The sequence below is a fragment of the Pan paniscus genome, chromosome Y, assembly GCF_029289425.2.
Source record: "Pan paniscus chromosome Y, NHGRI_mPanPan1-v2.0_pri, whole genome shotgun sequence".
Lineage (NCBI taxonomy): Eukaryota > Metazoa > Chordata > Mammalia > Primates > Hominidae > Pan > Pan paniscus.
The window spans coordinates 43,761,393-43,787,862 of NC_073273.2; the positions used below are offsets into that span (position 1 = coordinate 43,761,393).

Genomic DNA, 26,470 nt, shown 5'->3' on the forward strand with positions numbered 1-26,470 from the left:
TGACAGGAGAAGCACAAACAAAAATATGCCCCAGGATCCCCTGATCCCAGATTGAGGACATAAACCTTAAACCTTAAACCTAGCCCAGAACCTGAACAGGCCTTGCTATTCGCAAATGAGCCCATGAGAGACACAGCTTAACACCGAGTAGTGAGCAAGAAAGAAATAATTTAAGCCTCTGAATTTGGAGGCCGTTTGTTGTGCAACATTAGCCTGGCAGAAACCTGATCAATACACTCCCAAATTATTTTTGAACCAAAATGCTGATTAACAAGCTGATTATCATGGTTGAGTCTTCTGTCTCTAACTCCACCAGTCTTCTTCCACCATTCTGTGAAGCCACAAGCCCAGAGGCTCTTGATTCCGGCCCCAGAAATGCAAACATGCATCAGGAAAAGTCCTGGGAGCCAGGCCCCATGAGCCACCTCTCCTTGCATCATGGTGGTCTCATTCCTTATCCACAGCTGACACAGGTGACACAGACTCTGAGACTCCAAGTCCAGAAAAGTGGCTCTGGCAGAGTCCCAAATAAAGTCCCAAACCAAGGGTGGCAGGACCCAGACCAGGAGGTACTTGAAAAGGAATGAGGACCTAGACACACAAGTGTGTCTCTGAGCTGCTCAGCAATCTTGGAGCTTTCCAAAATGGAAAGCAAACCTTGGCTCACTCAGAGGTAAGTCAAGACTCAGAGAGCAGGCATGGTGGCGCATGCCTGTAATCCCAACACTTTGGGAGGCTTTGGGAGGCCAAGGAGGGAGGATCATTTGAGCCATAGAGTTCAAGACCAGCCTGGAAAACAAAGTGAGACTCGACCAAACAAAGTGTGTCTCTATCAATCAATCAATCAATCAATCAATGAAGACTCAGTGAGTGAGCAGGCATACAAACCAAATGGTTCAACAGTACTGGATTTTTGAATTATTATTACGAATTTTTTTTTTTTTTTTGAAAGGGAGTCTGTCCTCCAGCTGGAGGGCAGTGGTGCGGATCTCCGCTTACTGCAAGCTCCGCCTTCCCGGTTCACACCATTCTCTTGCCTTGGCCTCGTGAATAGGTGGGACTACAGGCGCGGGTCACCACAGCCACCTTTTTTTTTTTTTTTTTTTTTGTATTTTTAGTAGAGATGGGGTGTCACCATATTAGCCAGGAAGGTCTCGATTTCCTGACCTGGTGATCTGCCCGCCTTAGCCTTCCAAAGTGCTGGGATTACAGGTGTGAGCTGCCGCGCCCAGCCAGATTTCTGAATTAAGAGACAAAAAAACAAAGGAGGCCAAGGCAGGCAGATCACCTGAAGCGGCTGGGAGTTCAAGATCAGACTGACCAACGTGGAGAAATCCCATTTCTACTAAAAACACAAAAAATTAGATGGGTGTGGTGGCACACACCTATAATCCCAGCTACTTGGGAGGCTGAGGCAAGAGAATCCCTTGAACCCGGGAGGTGGAGGTTACAGTGAGCCGAGATTGCGTGCCACTAATTCCAGCCGGGGCAACAAGGCCTAAACTCCCTCTTGAAAAAAAAAAAGAGACAAAAAAAACAAATGTTAAATAACCTATAAATCTTGCAGGCAAAGGAAGTAAGTCTCTCTTTGAAGACTGACAAAGTAATAGGCAGAATTATGGCCCCCCAAAGATCCCCATGTCCCAAACCCTGGGATATGTTAATGTATTTCCTTATATGGAAAAAGGGACTTCACAGGTGTGATTACATTAAGGATCTTTAGATGTGGGAGTTATTATTGAGCGGTGACACCAGCTGGGCTTCTGGGTCGAGTGGGGACTTGGAGAACTTGGTTATCTAGCTAGAGTATTGTAAACACCCCAATCAGCACTCTGGGCCTAGCTAAAGGTTTGTAAACACACCAATCAGCACTCTGTAAAAATGCACCAATCAGCGCTCTGTGTCTAGCTAAAGGTTTGTAAACACACCAATCAGCACTCTGTAAAAACACACCAATCAGCGCTCTGTGTCTAGCAAAAGGTTTGTAAATGCACCAATCAGCACTCTGTAAAAACACACCAATCAGCATTCTGCAAAACGGACCAATCAGCACTCTGTAAAATGGACCAATCAGCGGGACGTTGGCAGGGAATAAAAGCTGGCCACCAGAGCCAGCAGTGGCAACCCACTTGGTTCCCCTTCCATGCTGTGGCAGCTTTGTTCTTCTGCCCTTCACAATAAATCTTGCTGCTGCTCACTCTTTGGGTCTGCACTACCTTTATGAGCTGTAACACACACAGCAAAGGTCTGCAGCTTCACTACTGAGGTCAGTGAGACCAAGAACCCACAGGGAGGAACAAACAACTCTGGACGTGCCAGCTTTAAGAGCTGTAACACTCTCTGCAAAGGTCTGCATCTTCACTCCTGAAGTCAGCAAGACCACGAACCCACCGGAAGGAAGAAGTGCTGGACACATCTGAACATCTGAAGGAACAAACTCTGGACACATCATCTTTAAGAACTTAACACTCACCGCAAGGGTACATGGCTTCATTCTTGAAGTCAGCGAGACCAAGAACCCACTGGAAGGAACCAAGGAAGCTCTACATACGGATCTTCCAGGTGGGCCCAATGTAATCACAGGAGCCCATAAAAGTGGATAGCCTTGTCAGCTACAGTCTGAGTGACATGTGCCTATGGAAAGAGAGTTGAAGAGGTGCTATGCAGCTCCTCTGCAGATGGAAGAAAGGGCCACAAGCCCAGGAATATCGCCAGTCTCCAGGAGCCAGAAAAAGCAAGGATGCCAATTCTCCCCTAGAGCTTCCAGAAATGTCATGGCCCTGCTGAAATCTTGATTTTAGCAGAGCAAGACTCATTTCAGACTTCTGGCCTTCCAAACCTTAAGATAATAAATGGTGTTAAAGCCAGTGAGTGTGTGGTCATTTCTCACAGTAGTGACAGGAAACTAATATGATCAATTATAACGTCAACCAGGAAAGTAAAACAGTCTTCAGTATTATCAATAAGCTTTGCGTTGAAGGTACAGATGCCACAGAAAGTCGTGTCCCATGAATGGTTTCAGCAAATCACCCTCTGGCTTCTCCAATCCGACCTGGGAACAGTAATTTTGGTCATACCGAGACAACAGGTTGATAAATTCAAGAAAAGTAAACAACCTTATGATTATGTTTGTGGGTCATTCAGGGTTGTGGCTTTGGGAAGACCACAAAAGACAGCCTAACTCTTGCTGCTGGGAATCCCATGACCTCAGCCCTGGAGGGAACATCACACAAGCCCCTTGGGAAATGCAAGCTTCCTAACTCTCATGCCAAGAAGGGACCTTCTGACTCCATCCAAAAGATGCAACACAAGAGAGACCTGCAGGGCCAGTTTTAACTGACCAAAATTGTTTTCTACAATGACCTTTAGGTACAGGAAAGTGGGAGAAATGTGGAGGAGATAAAGAAAATGGGAAGGGAGAAAATTACAGTTCATGCTAGAATGGAAGGTGAACTATAAACAATTTTGTGAACAATGTTCCATTTGTGAATGATTTTCCATTTTAAATGTAATTGGAGGGAAGGGTAGCCTGTGTCTCCAGCTGACTTATCTCAGAATATCATCCTGCCTTCCTTAATCGCCCAGGGTTGGTTGGTTGGTTGGTTTGTGTGTCTTCTTATGAAATGGAGTCTCACTCTGTCACCTGGGCTGGAGTACAACTGCATGATCTTGGCTCACTGCAACCTCCACAACCCATATTCAAGTGATTCTCCTGCCTCAGTCTTCCGAGACTGAAATTATAGGCATCTGCCACCATGCCTGGCTAATTTTTCTATTTTTAGTAGAAACAGGGTTTCACCATGTTTGCCAGGCTGGTGTCAAACTTCTGACTTCAAGTGATAAACCTGACTCGGCCTCCCAAAGTGCTGGGATTACAGGCATGAGCCAAAGTGCCCAGCCCACCCAGGGTTTTGACAGAAAGTCTGCCACAAAGGTAGAATTTCATACATTCTACAACATGTATGAAATTCAGGAATAATTGCAGTGAAGCAATCAGGTACAAAAGGTCACAGTATCTATGAAACGTCCAGAGGAGTAAACCGATGAAGGCAGAAAGTAGATTCAGGGTTACCAGGGAGCAGAGGAGAAGGGGAAGTGGCAGTAATGTCTTAATGGGTGTAGGGTCTCTTTGGGGAGCAATGAAAATGTTTGAGAATTAGATGGTGATTGTTACACAACTTTGTAAATATCCTAGGAAATTCCTGAATTATATACTTTAGGGAAATGTGTTGAGTGTATGCTCCGTAAAACTGTCAGTAAAAAGGAGAAGAAGAAACTAGGATATTAACCAATGATTACAAGTCACTGCAAATCTAAAATTTAACCATCCTGAAAAGATAAGCCTCCTTACAGAGCCTGGAATCCTCCTGGAATCCATTCCATACCACATCTCATAAGTGAAGAACCTGAAAGGAAAGAACTGAGGTCAACAGCAAAGATGAGAAGCAGTGACCAGAGGTAACTGCAGATTAAGCTCAAAGGCAAAGTGGAAGAGCAGGGCTTTATCATCAAATTCAAGAAAATGCTTTTGCGAAAAAGGGTCCACGCTAACTTAAAGCTGCTCTCTGAACCAAAAGTATTATCTTTCCCCCGAAATAAAAGAACAACAAAACAATGATAACAAACACACTGGTTATTACACATTTTCTGGTTAACATTCTAGCTGCTCCAAGCCTTGTTTGATCAGAAGCCTGAAGGGCAAAATTGTCTCCTTTGGTGCACTGACTTGGAACTCCTTGTTTTTCGCAGGACAAAGAGATGAAGAAAATGGATTTTGTTTGCCTGTGAAAGGCAAGCTCAGTAAGTAGCTATACTTGGCCCAAAAGTTCCAGGGGGCAGAGCAGCACCTCAGATGCCCTGGTAACCAGGCACAACTACAAGCTTATATCACCTGACCATACCATCAGAAGGCCACTGCCAGCATCCACAGCAGAGAGAGGGTACAATTTGGCCCAACGATGGCTGACACCTATTTGGAGGAATGTCATGGCTTGTGTTTCACACACATCAGCACCCAAGCCACCTACCCTGAGTTATTCTTGGAACAGTGTCGGAGAGAAATATCTGGAACAATCAGCAAAGGAAAAACTACCACAATTTATATAAGACTTCCTTTAAGGCAGCAGCCCTCAAAGTCTGTGCGGTCCTTGGACCATTACCATGGGTGTCAACTGGGAGCTCCTTAGAAAGACAGTGTCGTAGCCACGCCCCTCATTCACTGAATCACAAACTGGGATTGGGAATTGGGATTCAGTGTTTTAGTTGGTGTTCTGTTTATTTCATTTTTTGTTCTGAGACAGAATCTTGCTCTGTCACCCCAGTAGCACTGCAGTGGCACAATCATGGCACACTGTAGTCTCAACCTCCTGGGCTCAAGGGCCTCCTGTCTTAGCCTCCAAATAGCTGGGGCTACAGGCTCATGCACCACCACACTCAGTGATTTTTTAGAGCTGAGGTGTCCCTATGTTGTGAAGGATGGTCTTGAGCAATCGACCTTCAACCTCCCAAACTGACAGGATTCCAGGCATGAACCATGGCACTGCACTGTACTCTGTGTTTTAACAAGTTCTGCAAGTGGTTCTGATGCATAATGAAGTTTGAGAACCACTGGACAGCCACATAAACATTTACACCAGCATTATTCACAATTGTCACAATAAAAAACAAGGTAACGACCCAAACATCCAACGATAAACAAACCAAGGTGCATCCATAAAGGATGGAATCCTACCCAGTAATACAGAGGAATGAGTTAGTGACACGTGCAACAACATGAAGCACCAAAATCATGATGCTGAGGGAAAGATGCCAGGCAAAATAATGAGTACAATTTCAGTAACGTCAAGTTGCAGAAAATGCAAACTATTCTATAGTCACAGAACACCCAACAATGGCTGTCTAGGGAAAGGGGTACAGAGATGGGGAGTGACACTATAAAAAGGCACAAGTAAACTTTGCAGAGTGACAGAAATATTCTTTGATTGTGGTGCTGATTTCACAAATATTTGTGTCTACATATGGATGAAAAAATGTGACACCTATAATCCCAACACTTTGGGAGGTGCTTGAGGCAGGAGGATCTCCCTTAAGTCTAGGAGTCCAAGACCAGCAGCCTGGGCAATTTGGAAAAAAACCTTCTCTACCAAAAAAAAAAAAGAAAAGAAAAGAAAAGAAAATTAGCCAAGTATAGTGGCATGCATTTAGTCCCAGCTACTTGGGAGGCTGAGGTGGTAGGATCACTCGATCACAAGTGTTGAGGCAAAGGCTGCAGGACTGTGCCACTGGGCTCCAGCCTGGTAACAAAGCAAGATCTTGATATAAAAAGGAAAAAAAAAGGATTGGGTGTGGTGGCTTACACCAGTAATCCCAGCACCCTGGGAGGCCAAGGTGGGAGGACTGCTTCAGCCCAGGAGTTTGACATCAACCTGGACAAGAGTGATACCCCATCTCTATGAATAATATACCAAAAAAGAAAGAAAAGATGGGCTCAACTCTACCTTAATGTCTAGCTTACTGTATTTCAATATACCTCCATCAAGATACAAAAATATGGAAAGCAGACAGAGTGAAACTAATAACAGTCCATTTAGATAAAAACAGCAGACTACATATTTGTGTATGGACAGTTGAAAGTGGTAGAGAAAAATCTATAATGTTGACCTCTAGACAGAACTGGTGATTCTGCTAGATAAGGAAGGAAAGAACTCTACAGTGCTTGGATTCTTTGAAATAAGTATACAATTAGCTATCACCTGGGAGTGGAGCGTGGTTGGGGAAAATGAGCTTGGGGCAGGCAAAAAGATACCTAGGAGCACAAATCAAAGCTAATGAGAGGGAGGAAAGCAGATGCAGCAAGCTTCAGGGGAGAAGGAGAAAAAGGCCCAGCCAGGCAGGAAAGGAGGAGAGTTAGCACTCACTAATAGGTATTAAGTAGTGAAGGGGGGCAGGTGTGGACACTCGTTATTCAGGGAACAGACACAGATGAACACGACCATCAGATTGAAGCCAAGGGGCGGTCATGATTTCTCTGCCTACACAACATTTTACTTTTCATTGGTAAATGAATGCTTCTAAAGGGTTTGAAAGTCTTTTTTTTTTTCCTTCAAAACTCAAGCTTGAAAGTCTTATCATTTTTGCTTTAGAGGGAAATCCCTATTTCCATGGAATATTCCCTATTTCCATGGAATATATGCAGACTAAAAGACACTTGTATTTCTTTCATAAGCTCCATGGGATTTTTATTCCTTCTACTTCATTATGGAGAATGTAAGTACCTCATTTACAGCTATCAGCAGGTGCAAAACTTCTAAGGCCAGATTTCTTAACCTCCCCAGTGCTGACCTTTTGGAGCTGGATAACTCTTTGTTGGCAGAGGAGGGGACCATCCTCTGTATTGAAGGAGGCCATTGCTGGCCTCTACCCATTACATTCCAAGAACACACCTTCTTCCTTTATAATAATCAACCTGTACATTGGGAGCTTTCTGCCCTGGATTGAGGACAACACAGCAAAGGTATATCCTGGGCCAACATCCAGCTTGCCTCCAAGCATGAGGTTCACAGGCAGGTTCTTTCAAGATGAAAGACAGGGGCAGCATAAGGGGTGTGTGCCCTCAGCTCTCCAGAGACTTAGGCCATCTTTCTACAGATAGCTCATTTCCCACCTTCTTTACGCAGCATTTCCTACTGTTAACACAAAAACAATGAGCTCCCCCAGTATGCCACATTTCCAGCTAATTACTTCCCATGGGATTTCACATTTAGAGCCTGCAAAAAGTCCATCATTATCCTGATTTTACAGATGAGAAAAGTGAGGTGGAATGCCCATTACGCTATTATACTTGCCTTCTTTCCCGTTTCCCCACCTACCCTTCCTGGTGAGGGGAGTGCGAGGCAAAGTGACTAAGTCAGGTCTCACCATCTGGGAAGTTCCACCAAGCACATAGAGATACTCATTCTTGGAAACACAACACTAAAATATCCAGAAAAGGGCCAGGAGCGGTGGCTCACGCTTGTAATCCCAGTATTTTGGAAGGCCGAGGCGGGCAGATCACCTGAGGTCAAGAGTTCAAGACTAGCCTGGCCAATATGGTGAAATCTCATCTCTACTAAAAATACAGAATTAGTCGGGCATAATGGCACATGCCTGTAGTCCCAGCTACTTGGGAGGCTGAGGCAGGAGAATCCCTTGAACCCAGCAGGCAGAGGTTGCAGTGAGCTGAAATCTCACCATGCATTCCACCTGGAAGACAAGAGCAAAACTCCATCTTAGAGAAAGAAAAAAAAAAAAGTCCAGAAAAGTGAGTCTATAGAGATAGGAATAAGATTTGTGGTGGCCTGGGGCTGGGGGATGGGAGCAGAAATGGGTGACAGCTGTGCAGGATTGATCTCATTGTGTATTCAAAATGTTCTAAAACTGGCCTGGCATGGTGGCTCAGGCCTGTAATACCAGCACTTTGGGTGGCCGAGGCAGGGAGACCACCTGAAATCGGGAGTTCAAGACCAGCCTGGCCAATACAGTGAAACCCCATCTCGACTAAAAATACAAAAATTAGCCGGGTGTGGTGGCATATGCCTGTAATCCCAGCTACTCAGGAGGCTGAGACAGGAGAATGGCTTGAACCTGGAAGTGGAGGCTGCAATGAGCCAAGATCACACCACTGCTCTCCAGCCTGGGCGACAGAGTGAGGCTCTTGTCTCAAAACAAAACAAGAAAGAAAATGTTCTAAAACTAGATTATGGTGATGCCTACAAAACCAAGTAAATTTACTAAAACTCATTGAATGATACACCTCAAAGAGGTGACTTCTATGTCACTTATATCTCAATTAACAATGTTTAAGAAAACATTTAATTTTAGGTCAGGCTCAATAATTCTAAGTTAAATGAAACATCACAAGCTGACATCTTGGCAAGCCAAGGGCAAACATTTACGGCAAAGCCAAATGAAACAAAGTAACACAGAGCTTGCAAAGGGAATGACTGCCCAACCTGAATACACAATGTATCTAAGACAACTCCAGGAGATACAGAAAGCCAAATACCAGCAAACACTTCCCAACCCAGTGGTGTGGAAGGAAAGAATTTCCACTGGGATGAACATCCGGGCCAACAGAAACCCATCAGAAAAATTTATTTGTTGTCCAAATATAGGACATTGAATGGAAAAGTAAATAAAACAGGGAACTAGAAAAGGCTGAACATTTACTTTTAGACAGCAAACTATGAATCCAGCCCAAACTTCCCTTACAACATCACGCAGAAAAAGTGGATTAATGATCCCCGGGCTTGGTCCTCTGTTTGCCAGACACGTAAAGAAAAGAAAATTCAAAACGGACAACTTACCCTGTGTTTTTATTGCAGTTAAAGATGAACTGGGAAATAATTAAAACATACAACCTCTTTTTGCAACTAGTGTTTCTAATTTTGTAAAACATGTCCAGGATGTTCAAAAAATTACAAAATTTAACTAGAAACTATCTAACTACTGGGTGGGTATGACCAGTGCTGACTGAGATAAAAATGAAATGTTCCCATGAACTAATCTTATTCTACATTTCGTTTGAGTACACTAACGTAACTAAAGTAATTTTGCTGACTTCAAATTTCCAATTATAAAGCTTCGCATACAATTATTCCAGCTAAAATTGATTTCCGTATAAAGATGAAAGCTGCTAATTTTAGTAAGCCTATTTTCCTAATGAGAAGTTACTGCTGTCACTGATATAAATTATATAGATAGTACTTCAACAATGCCATAAACTAATAGGTTTATTTGTTTGTGTGTTTGTTTTTGAGATGGACTTTCACTCCTGTAGCCCAGGCTGGAGTGCAATGGTGCGATCTTAGCTCACCACAACCTCTGCCTCCTAGGTTTAAGTGATTCTCCTGCCTCAGCCTCCCCAGGCTGGGAGAAGCTGGGATTATAGACATGCACCACCACACCCAGCTAATTTGTATTTTTAGTAGGGATGGGGTTTCTCCATGTTGGTCAGGTTGGTCTCGAAGTCCCAACCTCAGGCGATCCGCCCACCTTGACCTCCCAAAGTGCTGGTGTGTCCGGGATTTATTCCTTCCGGTGGGTTTTTGGTCTCACTCACTTCAAGAATGAAGTCGCGGACCTTCACGGTGAGTATTATACCTCTTAAAGATGGTGTGTCCAGAGTTTGTTCCTTCAGATGTTCAGATGTGTCCAGAGTTTCTTCCTTCTGGTGGGTTTGTGGTCTCGCTGACTTCAGGAGTGAAGCTGCAGACCTACACAGTGAGAGTTACAGCTCTTAAAGGTGGTGCAGACCCAAAGAGTGAGCAGCAGCAAGCTCTATTGTGAAGCTCAAAAGAACAAAGCTGCCACAGCATGGAAAGGGACCTGACCAGGTTGCTGCTGCTGGCTCCGGTGGCCAGGTTTTATTCCCCTATTTGGCCCCGCCCACATCCCGCTGATTGGTCCATTTTACAGAATGCAGATTGGTCCATTTTGTAGAGTGCTGATTGATGCACTTACAATCCTTTAACTAGACACAGAGCACTGATTGGTGCGTTTTTACAGAGTGCTGATTGGTGTGTTTGCAATCCTTTAGCTAGACACAGAGTACTGACTGGTGTGTTTATAATGCTCTAGCTAGACAGAAAAGTTCTCCAAGTCCCCCACCCCACCCAGAAGCCCAGCTGGCTTCACCTCTCACTGGGATTACAGGTGTGAGCCACTACATCCAGCAAACTAATTTGTTTTCATAGTCTCTCTGGAGGTTAGCATATTCAGAGATTCCATGTCCCTGGGGCTTTTACCATTTGGCCTTACTATTCATTTCCTTAAGTACCTCTTGCACCTCAAACACCCAGAAACTCTACCTAGACAGTTGCCCTTCACAAGCACAGGAAATAAAGTCATCACTTAGGAAATAAAGTCAACTCTGGTGCAGGCTTCAGAGGTCAACCTGCTTAGGGTCATTCTGTGAGATACACTTTTGAGATACTACATATGGTGATTTGGCTGGCAAATAAGCAAATGAATAATTACGAGTGTTGTCACCCAACAACAAAGACAGGAGAGGATTCTAGTTCACAGCTGAAGCAATTCAGTGGTTTTTCACTGACCTGCTTGCAATATGAAGTCACCTGTGTAAATCTCAAAGCATCTGGCTAAACGCAAAATACATTATGCCATCTCTTTTCTCTTACAAGGGTGGAGCTGTGGGGGCATACAAAGTATGTCCCCAAATATACTCTGCATTTGCTTTATTTACACTTTATTATAACGGTCTTATGGGGACCTAAATGCACTGGTCTCTGGAGAGTGGAGACAGGTGCATGAAACGAGATACTTAAAAATTCTTTCTCTTTACAGTGAACAATGAAGTATTACTATAAAGAGAAGTAACAGGGTTTTTTTTTAAAGAAAAGTAGACATAAATATTTCACTTTAGCAAAAGATGAGCACGAACCATGCTCAGCTATGCGTTATCCTGTTGGTGATGGTAGCGGCGGCCCATCTGGAGCAGCTGCTTGGAAAATGCTAGCTGAAGCAGGGTAGGCCTGGCTGAGGCCGCACACTCCATAGAGCCATCAGTAGCTGGGAACACAGAGGCCCACCCTTCTAGGTGCAGCTGCAACCACCCAGCCACAGTTGTACCAGGGCATACCACTACTCTCAGGGGCCCAGGAAGGCACTGCCCCCACAAGCTCAGAAGTGCCTGATCATGCTGCCTGGCCTCTCCCCAATCCCAGCACCTGCTCCAATTTCAGAGCAAAGTTGAGGCCAAGCCTGAGTGCTGTTGTGACCCAGCTGGGTGTGTACACACTTGAGGCAACACTGACATGCTCAGCCTTTGCCACCTTGACCCCCTCCAGACTTTGGGCACTGATGAGCACAAGAGGGAGGCTGGAAGGCCAAGGGTAGCTCAGTGCAGGCCTGCAGGCACCCCTCAGCTTGGACAGCCTAGGCACCATGAACAGCATGTTGATGGCCATGGGAGGCAGATAGGTTCCTAGGCAGGAAAGGGTGGGTTCCTGGTGAAATCCCACCTTCAGGCCAGGGATGGCCTGAAGCCTGGGGACCAGGCTGCCAGTTCGGGGTGGAGTCTGTGGCCAGAAGTCAGAGCTTATGGTGCTTTCTTTAGGTATACTCATGGACCCCATGGATCAATGAGCACACACTTCCTCTCTTCTGAGCCCATAAAAACTCCGGACTCAGCCAGTATCAGCTAGACTTTAGGATGACCTGCCTGTGGAAAGGAGTTACCCACTTTAGGTCTCCTGAGAGCTGTTCTGTTGTTCAATGAAGCTTCTCTCCACCTTGCTCTCCTACCAACTGTCTACGTACCACATTCTTCCTGGATGTGGGATAAGAACTCAGGACCCACCAAATGGTGGGACTGAAAGATCTGTAACACAAACAGGGCTAAAACACACCCCTCCCTCCCTGTTTACCATGTTGCAGGCAATGAGGAGAGACGAGTTGTGGATTTTCAAAGTGGGATACCCAAGCCAGGGCTGTGATACCCTCTTTGGCTTTCTGCAGTTCCTCGTGTCTCCAGTCTTCTGGGTGCCACCACGTTCTCCTTGTCCAGATGCAGACACCCACAACAAAAGCCACATGTGGTACATCTGGTCTAGCCAGTCTCACACGGAGCCAGCACCCCACATTCACACAGACACCCCAGTGCCCTGTGCCTGGCTCACCCTTGGCAGGCATGGGATCCAGGCCAGTAGCACAAGCCAAGTACAGCCTCCCAGGCCAAGTGGGTGGAATGAACCCAGCAGGCCTGAGCAAAACTAAGGCAGAAGGCACCACCTCCCACAAAGGTTTTCCTCTGGCAAAGCAACACCCCAGGGAACCTGTGACATCAATACATACAAATCTACAAGTATTGTTCCCTGTAGGCTTTTTAATGCACTGCACCAGTATATGAGCATCATTTCATATAACAAAGTTACACTGCAAATGCATTATTCACAAAGGAGAAAATAGATGCAAACCCCAAAAATAATACATAAAAACAAAAGCTGGTATGTCAATCCTCTCAGTTAAACTAAAAGTTAAACAAACTAAAAATCTGATCTGGAAACCTAGAACTACTTGAAGTTGGCTGGCATTTAGCCTGATGAAAACCAAATCTTCAGCTATTCTCAGCAAATAGGCTCAGCCAAAAGACCTTAAGTTTGGCGGTGAGTCCTATTTCTCACCTCCACAACGCATAATGTGGTCTGAATCCTGTGTGTAATTTCGACATTTATTCACTCTGTAACACCAGTAATGTAGCAGCAAACAAATGACAATTTTCTCAACAACAACAACAACAAAAAACAACTCTAATGTGAAATGCAAAAACAAAACTGTTAACAATAACCACAACAGATGAAATATGTGTCTGGAAAAAAAAAAGCCAGATTTAAGGCATACAAGAACTTTTATAACAACCCATTTCTGGCACTATTTCATGTTGCTATCTTTTAAAGTCAACCATTTCTGCAGCAAAATGTCTAACTCTCCACAACACCAACAGCACCTTTCAATGAAAGTGACTGATTTATAAACAGAATTACAGATTATGAAAACACTGGAGAGTCATAAAATGCTTAGCATTTTTCCAAGATTTCCTCATGCACCAGCAAACAAGATACTGTCATCTAGTTCTAAAACATATTTTTTCAGCTTTAAAACAACACGCAGGCCAGGTGCAGTGCCTCACACCTGTAATTCCAGCACTTTGTGGGGCCAAGGCGGGTGATCAACTGAGGTCAGGAGTTCAACACCGGCCAACATGGTGAGACCCCATCTCTAATAAAAATACAAAAAATTACCTCGACGTGTTGTGGTGGTGCACACCTGTAATCCCAGCTACTTGGGAGGCTATGGTAGGAGAATCCCTTGAACCTGGGAGGCAGAAGTTTCAGTGACCCAAGACCATGCCGTTGCACTCCAGCCTAGGCAATAAGAGTGAAACTCTGTTTCAAAATATAAAAAAAGGGTGGGCACAGTGGGTCATGTCTATAATCCCAGCATTTTGGGAGGCCAAAACGGGCAGATCACAAGGTCAGGAATTTGAGACCAGCCTGGCCAGAACGGTGAAACCCTGTCTCTACTAAAAATATAAAAATTAGCTGGGCATGGTGGCACATCTGTAGTCCCACCTACTTGGGAGGCTGAGGCAAAAGAATCACTTGAACCCAGGAGGCAGAGGTTGCAGTGAGTCTAGATAGTGCTACTGCACTCCAGCTTCAGCAACAAGGCAAAACTCTGTCTTGAAAAAAAGAAAATACATAATTTGGAAAACAAAAAAATAAAAAATAATAGGCCAGACACAGCGACTCACATCTGTAATCCCAGCACTTTGAGAGGTCTAGGCAGATGAACCACAAGGTCAGGAGATCAAGGCCATCCTTGCCAACATGGTGAATCCATCTCTACCAAAAATACAAAAATTAGCCAGGCATGGTAGCATGTACCTGTAGTCCCAGCTACTGGGGAAGCTAAGGCAGGAGAATTGCTTGAACCCGGGAGACAGAGGTTGCAGAGAGCTGAGATTACACACTGCACTGCAGCCTGGGCAACAGAGCAAGACTCCATTTCAAAATAAATAAATTAATTAAATAAATACATAAATAAAATTTAAGAAAACAACATGCAGAATACACCAGATCCAAAAAGTGCAGTCCTGTCACTCCATGTTCTTTCTTCAATAAGTCAAATCACTAATATCTGTACTTCTGGAGCAATGCCTGATCTTTAAGCTGGTGGATATCAAAGTTACTTAGCGCACATACATGCACACACAAGCTCACACATACCTGAGCAGCTAAAGCCAAAGGAAACAGGAGTACAACTGTGTCCCACCTGCATCCAGGGACTTTAGTATCACCCTCTCTTCTAGCCTTTGGGGACCTACATCAGTGATCTTTTTCATGTGTGTGTAACCTTATCAGTCAAAGTTTTAAGCAGGTGCTGCTAAGTCATGTAATTTATTTATTAAATATATAAAATATTCAACTAATATTATATGTATATTTTCAAAGAAAATATGTATTTTTTGCAACTGTTGGATATTTTTAGAGAGCATTTTCATAGTTTCTCCCTGCACACCAATAAATCTTGCTGTGCACCTGCCAGAGGGCATAAAACTCACCTGGGAGACACTTTCAAGAATTAAAACCTGAGGCAAGTCATTTCTGTCCCTGTCCTTTCCCCAAATTTGGAGACTACCAACTTAAAGAAATCATACTGAGTCCCATGAAATTTATCAGAGCACAGCATGTCGTGTGTATTAGTCTGTTCTCATGTTGCTAATAAAGATATACCAAGACTAGGTAACTTATAAAGGAAAGAGGTTTAATGGACTCAAGTTCCACATGGCTGGGAAGGCCTCAAAATCATGGCAGAAGGGCAAACGAAAAGCAAAGACATGTCTTACCTGGCGGCAAGCAAGAGAGAATAAAAGCCAAGTGAAAGGGAAAACCCTTTATAAAACCATCAGATCTCAGCCAGGCACAGTGGCTCATGCCTGTAATCCCAGCACTTTGGAAGGTCCAGGAGGGCAGATCACAAGGTCAGGAATTTGAGACCAGTCTGGCCAACATAGTGAAACCCCATTCTGATAAAAATACAAAAATTAGCCAGGTGCGGTGGCACATGCCTGTAGTCTCAGCTACTTGGGAGGCTGAGGTGGGAGAATCACTTGAACCCAGGAGACAGAGGTTGCAATGAGCTGAGACCACGCCATTGCACTGCAGCCTGGGTGACAAAATGAGACCCTATCTAAAAAAAATAAAAATAAAAAACTCACTATCAGCGAACAGTATGAGGAAAACCACCTTCATGATTCAATTACCTCCACCTGGTCCCATCCTTCACACAGGAGGTTATTACAATTCAAGGTGAGATTTGGATGGGGACACAGTATCAACATGTAATATCCACAACCTTCTTTTTATCAGAGCACAGCATGACATGTAATACCCACAAATTTCTCTCCCTGTTCTCATATGGTCTATGATAATTTCTGTCATGTACTGGCCAGAAGAGATTAATCATTCTTATTTTCACCAGCTTCTGAGCTGGGTGCACCTCAAAGATTGCCTCTTCTGGTTAGGGTTTTTGAAGTATCCTAATACAGATCACTGGAAGTGGCTGAAATTGGGACAGAATCACCAGTGTGTCTTGGTGAAACAAAGCAAGCCAAATGTGACTTTTTTCCAAAATCAAAATGGGAATTAAACCAAATCATGTCTCCCAGACTGATGTGTGACTGACAGAACTTGGCAATTGCCATTTTCAAGTTTATAATTTTGAATTCTTGAGTTTTTATCTACATGGAGCTGGCATTACAGTTGTATAGAACTAGAATGCATGATAAGATTCTCTTGAAAGATTTGAAGGCAAGGACCCAAGTTTATTCTGACCCTCAAATGAACCAAATGGCAGGGACTTCAATTCCCTATTCAGCTGCTTTTAGAAAATACAATCAAAAACTGTGAAGCCACCTGGACTTTTATGGCAGCTGGGAATTACGTTTGCATACTGGCACTACCAATTTTTGCATAGCAGAATTTGGCTACAGATCTCCACTCAACTTTTTCTTTTCTTTTTTTTTTTTTTTTTTTTGAGACAGAGTCTCGCTCTGTCACCCAGACTGGAGTGTAGTGGTGCAATCTCGGCTCACTGAAAGCTTCATCTCCTGGGTTCACGCCATTCTCCTGCCTCAGCCTCCTGAGTAGCTGGGACTACAGGCGTCCGCCATCACGCCCAGCTAATTTTTTTGTATTTTTAGTAAGACGGAGTTTCACCATGTTAGCCAGGATGGTCTCGATCTCCTGACCTCGTGATCCGCCCGCCTCAGCCTCCCAAAGTGCTGGAATTACAGGCATGAGCCACCGCACCTGGCCCAACTTCACTTCTCATCTTCCCATGGATGACAAGATATATGAACAACCGAAGGAGCACAGGTGTCCAGGTTCACACTAAGTATCACCCACAGTGCACCAGAAATGGAAATCATGGCTCAGTCCTACTGAATTTTTCTCCAGTTCTTAAAATGAGTTTATATGGTATCACTATATTAAAGTATTTGTTGTCCAAGTGTGGCAGCTCACACTTGTAATGTCAGCACTTTGGGAGGCCAAAGCAGGAAGACTGTTTGAGTTCAGGGATTCGAGGCTAACCTAGGCAATACAGCAAGACCTATCTCTACAAAAATTAAGAATTTTTTTTTTTTTAAAGCAGGGCATAGTGGCATGCATATGTGGTCTCAGCTACTTTGAGGAGTATCAGGTGAGCCCGGGAAGTTGAGGCCACAATGAACTGTGATTGCCCCACTGCACTTCAGCCTGAGAAACAGGGCCTGTCTCTAAAAATAGATAAGTAAATCGTTTGTTATAGGCCCAGAGGGTGGCTCACGCCTGTAATCCCAGCACGTTGGAAGGCTGAGGGGGGTGGATCACTAGATCAGGAGATCAAGACCATCCAGGCTAACACGGTGAAACCCCGTCTCCACTGAAAATACAGATTAGCCAGGCATGGTGGCAGGTGCCTGTAGTCCCAGCTACTCAGGAGGCTGAGGCAGGAGAATGGCATGAACCTGGGAGGCAGAGCTTATGGTAAGTGAAGATCCAAGAACGCACTACTGCAGTCCAGCCTGGGCGACAGAGCAAGACTCTGTCTCAAAAAAATAAATAAAAAATAAAAGTAAATAAATGATTTATTACTGATGTAAGAAATAAAGTGCCACCACATATATACGTAAACTTCTTTTTCTCCAAATTCCTATCTATCAGGCAATTCAGCCAAGCAAAAATGCTTGCAGCATTGAATAATACTGCACATTCACAGCCGGGCGCGGTGGCTCACACCTGTAATCCCAGCACTTTGAGAGGCCAAGCCAGGCAGATCACGTGAGGTCAGAAGTTTGAGACCAACCTGGCCAGCATGATGAAACCCCATCTCTACTAGAAACACAAAAATTAGCCAGGCATGGTGGCACACGCCTGTAATCTCAGCTACTCAGCAGGCTGGGACAGGAGAATTGCTTGAACCCAGGCGGTGGAGGCTGCAGTGAGCTGAGATCGCACTGAGAGGTGGCTACATGCTAGCAGCCCTCGCTTGCTCTCGGTGCCTCCTCTGCCTAGGCGTCCACTCTGGCCACGCTCAAGGAGCCCTTCAGCCCCCTGCTGCACTGTGGGGGCTCCTCTCTGGAACTAGCAGAGGCCGGAGCCGGCTCCCTCTGCTCCTGGGGAGATGTGGAGGTAAAGGCGTGGGAGGGAGCCGGGGCTGCCCGCGGTCTCGGCCTGCGCGCGTTCTGGGTGGGCTGTGGCCTCCGCGGCCCCGCACTTGGCGCAGCTGGCCGGCACCTGCCGGGCTTCGTCGGGGGAATAGGCTCCCTCTGGGCTGCCGGAGTGCCCGGGCTGGGTGCCACAGAGTCCTGCAGCACGTGCCAGTGAGAGGTGAACCTGACTGGGCTTCTGGGATGGGTGGGGACTTGGAGAACTTTTCTGTCTAAAGGATTGTGTAAACACACCAATCAGCACTCTGTGTCTAACTAGAGGTTTGTAAACGCACCAAGCACTCTGTGTCTACCTAAAGGTTTGTAAACGCACCAATCAGCGCTCTGTGTCTAGCTAATCTACTGGGGACTTGGAGAACTTTTGTGTCTAGCTAAAGGACTGTAAACGCACCAAACAGCACTCTGTCTACCTAAAGGTTTGTAAATAAATGCACCAATCAGCACTCTGTGTCTGAGTAATCTAGTGGGGACTTGGAGAACTTTTGTGTCTACCTAAAGGATTGTAAACCCGCCAATCAGCACCTTGTCAAAACAGACCAATTTGCTCTCTGCAAAATGGACCAATCAGTAGGATGTGGGTGGGGCCAGATAGCCAGCAGCAGCAACCTGCTCAGGTCCCCTTCCCTGCTATGGAACCTTTGTTCTTTTGGTCTTTGCAGTAAATCTTGCTGCTACTCACTCTTTGGGTCCATGCCACCCTTATGAGCTGTAACACTCACCATGAAGGTCTGCAGCTTCACTCCTGAGGCCACCAAGACCAAGAACCCACCAGAAGGAACAACTCCACACGTGCTGCCTTTAATAGCTGTTTAACACCATGAAGGTCTGCAGTTTCACTCCTGAAGTCAGCGAGACCACAAACCCACCAGAAGGGAGAAACTCCGGACACATCTGAACATCTGAAGAAACAAACTCCGGACACACCATCGTTAAGAACTGTAACAGTCACTGTGAGGGTGCACGGCTTCATCCTTGATGTCAATGAGACCAAGAAGCCACCAATTCTGGACACAGCACCATTGCCCTCCGGGTGACAGAGTGAGACTCCGTCTCAAAAAAAGAATACTGCACATTCACACAGACTCTAACAACAAGCAGGTCCGTAATTGGAATGAGTCAAGCTACCCAAAAGGGACATGTATCCTTCTTCTTGCTCCAACATCATGGTGCTAGGGATACAGTTCCCAACAAACATGAAGGAAGGTTTTGGCATCTTGGAGAGCTGGCTAGGAAAGTTACCAAGACAGGGAGAGCCTAACCTTCTCCCGCCTCTGGTATTCTAGCCTAAGCAGGTGTTCCTGAAAGGAAAGAACCCTGTGCAGGCTGTCTGGGGTCATAATCTCAGTTCCAGGCTCAAGGGAAACATGCAGACAAAATTCTCATATTTTCTCTAAAGCATTCCAGTTACATCCACCAAGACAGGAAAAATGGCATGAAGTTAGGGTAGACACCCAGATCAAGAATAAACACTGTTGGGAGCTAAAAGCCTGAGGATTGTGATGAACTCAGCATTCCAGTGGAGGCTATATGATCAAACAGCAAACTGTTTATCATGAATGCAGGATGTGCGCAAACTCACATCTGCACCTGCTGCCAGAAGGTTTGCTGAGGGCAGTCACTCCCTGGTAGCAGGCTCGTTGAAGTTATCTACTTGAACATCTGGAGACTACTGTTCAGAGAATGCAGTCATGCACGCCTGCATGACCACAGTCAAGCAGCTGACCACAACCACCCCCTTCTCCCTATCTCCTTTACTCAATAAATATGAAGGGCTCTAGAAAGTTCAGTAGAAGCAAGGAGCCCCTGACCCCTTCTTCCAAATATACTCTTTTTTGTCTTTATTCCCGCGTCCCCCTTTGTTATGGTCCAGCAAGGTCCACAGCACAGCACTGTGAGTTTTGCCATAAGCATTGTTTGTGCTGCTTTCACAGGGTCTCCTGGGGCTGGAGAACTGCCGCACTGCCAGGAATCACTCATTGGCACCCAGCGGCACAAAGAGCCTTCTGACTTGCTGTGGCTTCCTAAACTAAAATGTGTAACTTACCAATGTTTACCAAAATACTGCTTATTTTAATCATGGGAAAACTGCTCATCTAGGCACAGGACATAAACAACTGTAAGTTTATCCCAATGTTTAGTTAACATAAAATAATCATCCTTAACCGGTCTGAAAAAAACATGGCCTCCCAGACCTTGAAATCCAAATTTTCACACCTGGGAGGGAGGGGAAGGCTTGAGGCCACTCTTTCAGCCCTTTAACTCTACATAGGAGGACATGCACATATTCTGTGACTTCACACAACCACTTCAGGCAGGATAAAAGACCCTGAAATACCAGAATAAGGATTATTCTAGAAAACGTCACTTCATATGAGATCACAGAAAGCGACATTATGACCCAAAGTAAAATACAGGTTAGACCCAAAGTAAAATACAGGTTAACAGCTTCTCAGAAGCTCAGAGGTAGCATTCCATTTTATTTCTACAATAAATAAATGCAAAAACAACTTGATATTTTTAGTCTATTTTATATTCATATGATTAACCCACTGGGAAAACAGCAAACATTCTTCATGAATATACGTCCTGTTTTTGAAACTAAAGTCATGACTGTAATTTTCTGATACACTTTGCATGTGAGGTGTCTTTTGCTAGGACTGTGCAAAAAGGTGAGGATAACACTCTCTAAAGAAGACATCAAAAAAGACATGCCATCTCAACCAATGAGGCAGCGAGAACTGGCACAGGAAAAAAAAGGAAAGCTTTAGCCGCCTCAATAACACACCTGATTTTTTTTCACTGTGGTTTCTTACACACATTAAGAAGCTAAGCTGTTCTTTTCCTTTCTTTTGGTGTTGCCTGAAGTGTGCAAAAGCATAAAGTTCATGTGTCATCAGAGAGAGGAGTCAAGGATGGTACTGGAAGACTGGAGGGATTCACCTAGGGCATTCTACCATGTGTTCAAGAAAAGAGGATTACTTTGGGCCATGTTAGAAATAAAACTCAAAGTCATAAATGAAATAAACACTCCAACAGTTGGTTTCTCAGCAAGGCAAAGTTTACTTCTGCAGAAGGGTGCTGCTCATTAGTTTGGTCACCATGAAAGCACTCTGAACAAAGGAAAGCAGTCGCTTTATCTTTAATTCATTGGGCTCCTACTGCCATGTCCAGTATCTGTTGGCTAGAGTTGGACTGCACAATCTAAGCTGAACCCAATTGGCTAATTTGAGAAGTGCAGGGATGTGGTTACAATAGTGAGAAAACAGTTTTAGTGGAGACGGAGAGTGTTTCGACGGGAGGGATGATTTACAGAGTGAGGAGCAGATGTGGAATGTGGACTCTATAGATAAAGACCAAGAGGAAGGTTGTTTCCCAGGGCAAAGGAACACAGAGAGTAAGGGAGTCTGGCCTTTAAAGCAGGGAACAAAGGACAAGGAAAGTTAAACAAGTTAACCCTTTGAAGAAGAATGTCTTACTGTATTTAACAGGCCATAATGTTGCCTTCTGTGGCACCTACAGGCAGGTGCCCCGTGTTTGGGGCTGGGGGCGGAGTGACTGCCAAGAAACATGCTGTGGAGGATAGCACCATGGACATATCTGGGCTTAGGGGAATGTTCTCTCTCCTGATTATGACATCCATCTATACACACGTCAAAACACACAAAAGCTACACAACCAAAGAGCCAATTTTACTATATGGTAATTTAAAAAATAAGAGTATACAGTTATAGTCCTAAAATTTAAGAGGGAAAGCCGGGCGTGGTGGCTCATGCCTGTGATCCCCGCACTTTGGGAAGCCGAGGCAGGTGGATCATGAGATCAGCAGTTTGAGACCAGCCTGACCAACACGGTGAAACCCTGTCTCTTCTAAAAATACAAAAATTAGCCAGGCATGGTGGCGCCCACCTGTAGTCCCATCTACTCAGGAAGCTGAGGCAGGAGAATTGATTGAATCCAGAAGGTAAAGGTTGCAGTCAGCTGAGATCATGATTGCGCAACTGCAATCCAGCCTGAGACCCTCAAGAGACAGAGCGAGACTCTGTCTCAAAAAATATATATATATATGTAAGGGAGAAAAGATAACGGGAAAAAAAAGCAAGCAAGTTACTAGACATCCTAACTGATAAAGATACCTTTCCAGACCCAAATCAAAACTCAGAAAATAGGAAAATATAAGCATATTGGGCTCCAAGCATTATAATTCTATCTGGTTTAGTGGCGTATAGTTGCTCACAACTATAATCTTAGCACTTCGGGAGGTCAAGGAAAGAGGATGGATCACTTGAGCCCAGGACTTTGACACCACCCTGGCAACATAGATGACTCCTTCTCTACTAAAAATTAAAAAACAAAAATAAAAAAAACACAAATATGGTGGTACAGACCTCTAGTGCCAGCTACTCGGGAGGCTGAGGTGGGGGACCCGCTTAAGCCCAGGAGGCGAAGGCTGCACTGAGCTGAGATCGCACCACTGCGCTCCAGCCTGTGCAACAGTGAGACCGTCTCAAGAACAAATAGATAAGTAAAAATTCAAAATACATGAAAATATAATTCTAGCTCATTTAATATAACAAGCCTGGGAAATCTTTCTCCCCACACCCCCCACCCCACCCACCTTCTGTCTCAATGAGAATACTAATGCTACAGAAACTCTCCGATGTGCTCAAAGATGCACACAGTGCATGGCACAGTGGCTACAAATGAGGTTTCCCTCATAGCTGTCCCCAGCCCCCAAGTCCAGCCGAAACACAGAGTCCCTGAAAACAGGCATGACTCTGGGCAGCTCTGGGGCTCACTTGGACATGGGGACCAGAGGCTGGCTCAGGATGAAACATGCCACACAGCAGGACCTCACTTTAGAAGCCTTTTTCCTAAAGACACTTGAAAGAGGGCCTCCACTAAGTATAATACAGGTCCGTATCCAGCTGCCCCACCCTGTCTCATTTCAATAGCTGTAAGAAGAGAATGAGATGAAGGTGGCACACTAAGTCCCTTCTGAGATTTCTTAGTGACCCTACACCACTCACAATTCACTGAGCACAGAGAGAAACCTTGTGCAACTTGTTCGTAAGCAACTCCAAAGTATCAAGGAGCTGACCCTCCTTGTAAGTAAGACGTAGTACCTCTGTGATGATATTAATAAAGCCAAAAGGAAGGGGCTGAGAAACAGGCACTAAGGGGGTACTTACATGTAGGGCTCTAGGAGACCTGTGCTGAAGCAGAGCTTGCACAGCTAGCAATGCTCCCGCTCCACTGCCTCCCCATTGTCCACTGCGACACCCGCTGACCTCATTTGTGATCATTCTGCAAAATCCACTTCCTACCTCCTCCTTCGCTTTCTCCTGTGAGCATCTGAAACTCTTACTGTATTGATCAGCAGCTATGGTGATTTATTTCCTAATACGTCACCCTAAAACTTGTGTGTCTTGACAACTACAGAAATTGATGTTTATTTTTCCTTGGCATCCACCTCCCCATCTCCCCCACAGGCCTTGACCAAAACAGGACTGAACAGTTCAGTGGTCCCCAATCTTTTTAGCATGAAGGACCACTTTCATGGAATACACTTTTCCATGGGGTGGGGTGGAGAATGGTTTCAGGATGAAACTGTTCCACCTCAGATCATCAGGAATTAGTTAGGCTCTCATAAGAAGCACAAAACCTAAATCCCTTGCATGTGCAGTTCACAACATGGTTCTCACTCCTATCAGAATGTAATGCCACTGTTGATCTGACAGGAGGTAGAACTCAAATGGCAATGCTCACTAGCCTGCTGTTCACCTCCTGCAGGTTCCTAACAGGACAACAGACCTGTTCCGGTCTGAGGCCCAAGGCTGGGGACTCTTGCTATAGCTGACTATACAATTCAGGTTCTCCTTGGCACTGTTGGCACTTGAGGCCAAACCATTCTCTGTGGTGGAGCCATCCTGTGCACACAGGGCACTGGGCAGCATCCCAGGGCTCCACCCACCAGATGCCAGGAGCTCCCTCTACCTTTTCCAGCTGTGGGAGCCCAAAAATGTCTCTAGACATTAGCAAATGCCCCCTTCAAAAGTGAAGGAAAAAAGTGTCCCAAATAAGAGCCACTGGTTGGCTGTAACATTCCAGAACTCAGTGTTGGAAACATCGTTCCAATAAGCAAGCATATTGTCTACCTTCATTTCTTTCTTCTTCTTCATTTATTTACTTATTCATTTGTTTATATATTTTTGAGACAGCATTTCGCTCTCGTTGCCCAGGCTAGAGTGCAATGGCATAATCTCAGGTCACTGCAACCTCCACCTCCGCAGTTCAAGTGATTGATTCTACCTCAAGCTAAGTAGCTGGGATTATGGGCATGTGTCACCAAGCCCAGCTAATGTTCATATTTTTAGTAGAGGTGGGATTTTTCACCATGTTGGCCAGGTTGGTCTCAAACTCCTGACTTCAGGTGATCTACCCGACTCAGCCTCCCACATTGCTGGGATTAGAGGCTTTTTTTTTTTTTTTTTTTGGAGACAGGGTCTCACTGTCATCAGGCTCGAGTGCAGTGTTACCATCTCGGCTCACTGCAACCTCCGCCTCTTGGTAGGCTCAAGCAATTCTCATGTCTTAGTCTGCCAAGTAGCTGAGATTACAGGCATCTACCACCACAACCCAATAATTTTTGTATTTTTAGTAGAGACAAGGTTTCTCCATGTTGGCCAGGCTGGTCTTGAACTCCTGGCCTCAAGTGATTTGCCCATATCGGCCTCTCAAAGTGCTGAGATTACAGGCATGAGTCACCACACCTGGCCTCTACTTTCATTTCTAAGTCTTCCCTTTCTTCTGAACACATCATGTAGCATGCCCGATGTCAATCTGTCTGATCTCATCCGCCAAGAACAGACCTAGGCAAAAGGAAACAGTACCAACTTCTGAAAACTCAACCTAGTCTCTCTTCCATCTTTACTTTAAATTTGCTCCAATTCCATCTGTAACGGCTTCCAATTCACTACTGCAACATTCAGGCATGCAGTGGATTCTCCATAAATGTTTGATGGTGATGGCTGTGCAGGGGCGCATTCTTTAATGGTTGCATTTCTCCATTGGAAATCTGAAACTTCTCTTCTCAACCCAGGATCTCTTTGCCCTTTAGACACGTGGAGTTCTTCAGCCCTTTCCCACATCCAGCTTTTCTTTTGGTTCTGGTGGGTTTGTCAGGCTGGCCAGTGTGGTCCATTTGGTCAAGCCCCAGAGAAAGGGTGGCCAGGAGTGTAGCAGGCAAGACCCATGGGGAAAAACTCGAGTGCCATCTCTGACTCAAGAGGTCAGTTACTTCCTTCACACTAAAAATAGTTATGGGGGGAAAAAGTTTACCTTTCCAATTAGAAAAAAAAGTTTACAATATGCCTTTAGTGGTACTTCCCAGCTGGAACTGATTGTTCAATGTATGTGGTGGTGAAGGATTAACAACTTTTCAGGATGTAGCATACTAGCTTTTTTTGTTTTTCCCAAGTGGAGAAAAAGGCAAATGGAAGGCATCAGAAAAGCAGCACAATGATGATCTCCTCACTGAGTAGAGAAGCTGTGATGATGAGCCAGGCCCGGAGGCCCACAGGCACTGCTTCGGAGCAAAGCACCAGAATCTGGACTCCCAGCAGAAAACTGGAAAGGGGCCAGGCCCAGGTTCTAATGGAAGTGTCCTCCTATCCAGCAGGAGTGGGGCAGAGAATCTGAATTCCTGACACTCAGGACCTGCTGGAGATTGCCTCTCTTGGCTGGGAACATTTTTCTGCCTCTGGAGAATATCAGCTACCCAAGTTTCCAAGTGCTTTCAACCAAAGGCTGACAGGAGGTGACACCAGAGTCCTGACAAGACACCAAAGAAAGAACAAATGGCAGGGGAGTTAATCTGGGAATTCACCTCTCTAAAGACACACAGTTCGGTTTTTCCCCCATCCTCACTGACAAATAAAATTTCTCATTCATTGCCATAAAAAATACAAAGACCCATACAAATGACATATCTACCAAGTAAGAAAAATAACATACTGACTCAAGACTGCTGTGCAGAAAACAGCTAACAGTCGTGATTTGAGGTTTTTAAAACACTTGGACTACTGGGAAGTCTCACCTTGTTGGAAGGATTCTTTATTAGTCTTTTAATACAGAAGACTTTGATCTCAAGAGACTTAACCTCAATACTTAGGCCGTAAACTTAAAGAACGGGAAGGGAAA

At 44.9% G+C, this 26,470-nt stretch overlaps 1 protein-coding gene across 9 annotated transcripts in view; it reads right to left on the reverse strand.

The window, feature by feature from the left end:
- The window catches only part of LOC129395581 (uncharacterized), a 158,880-nt gene that overhangs the window by 126,450 nt on the left and 5,960 nt on the right, over positions 1-26,470 (reverse strand). For 3 of the 9 annotated variants that reach the window (XM_055107060.2, XM_055107056.2, XM_055107057.2), the window contains exon 2: positions 10,141-10,253. The exons of the other annotated variants lie outside the window; for them this stretch is intronic. The gene's annotated coding sequence lies outside the window, so the exon portion shown is untranslated. The remainder of the gene's footprint in view (positions 1-10,140; positions 10,254-26,470) is intronic. 9 annotated transcript variants of the gene reach the window in all.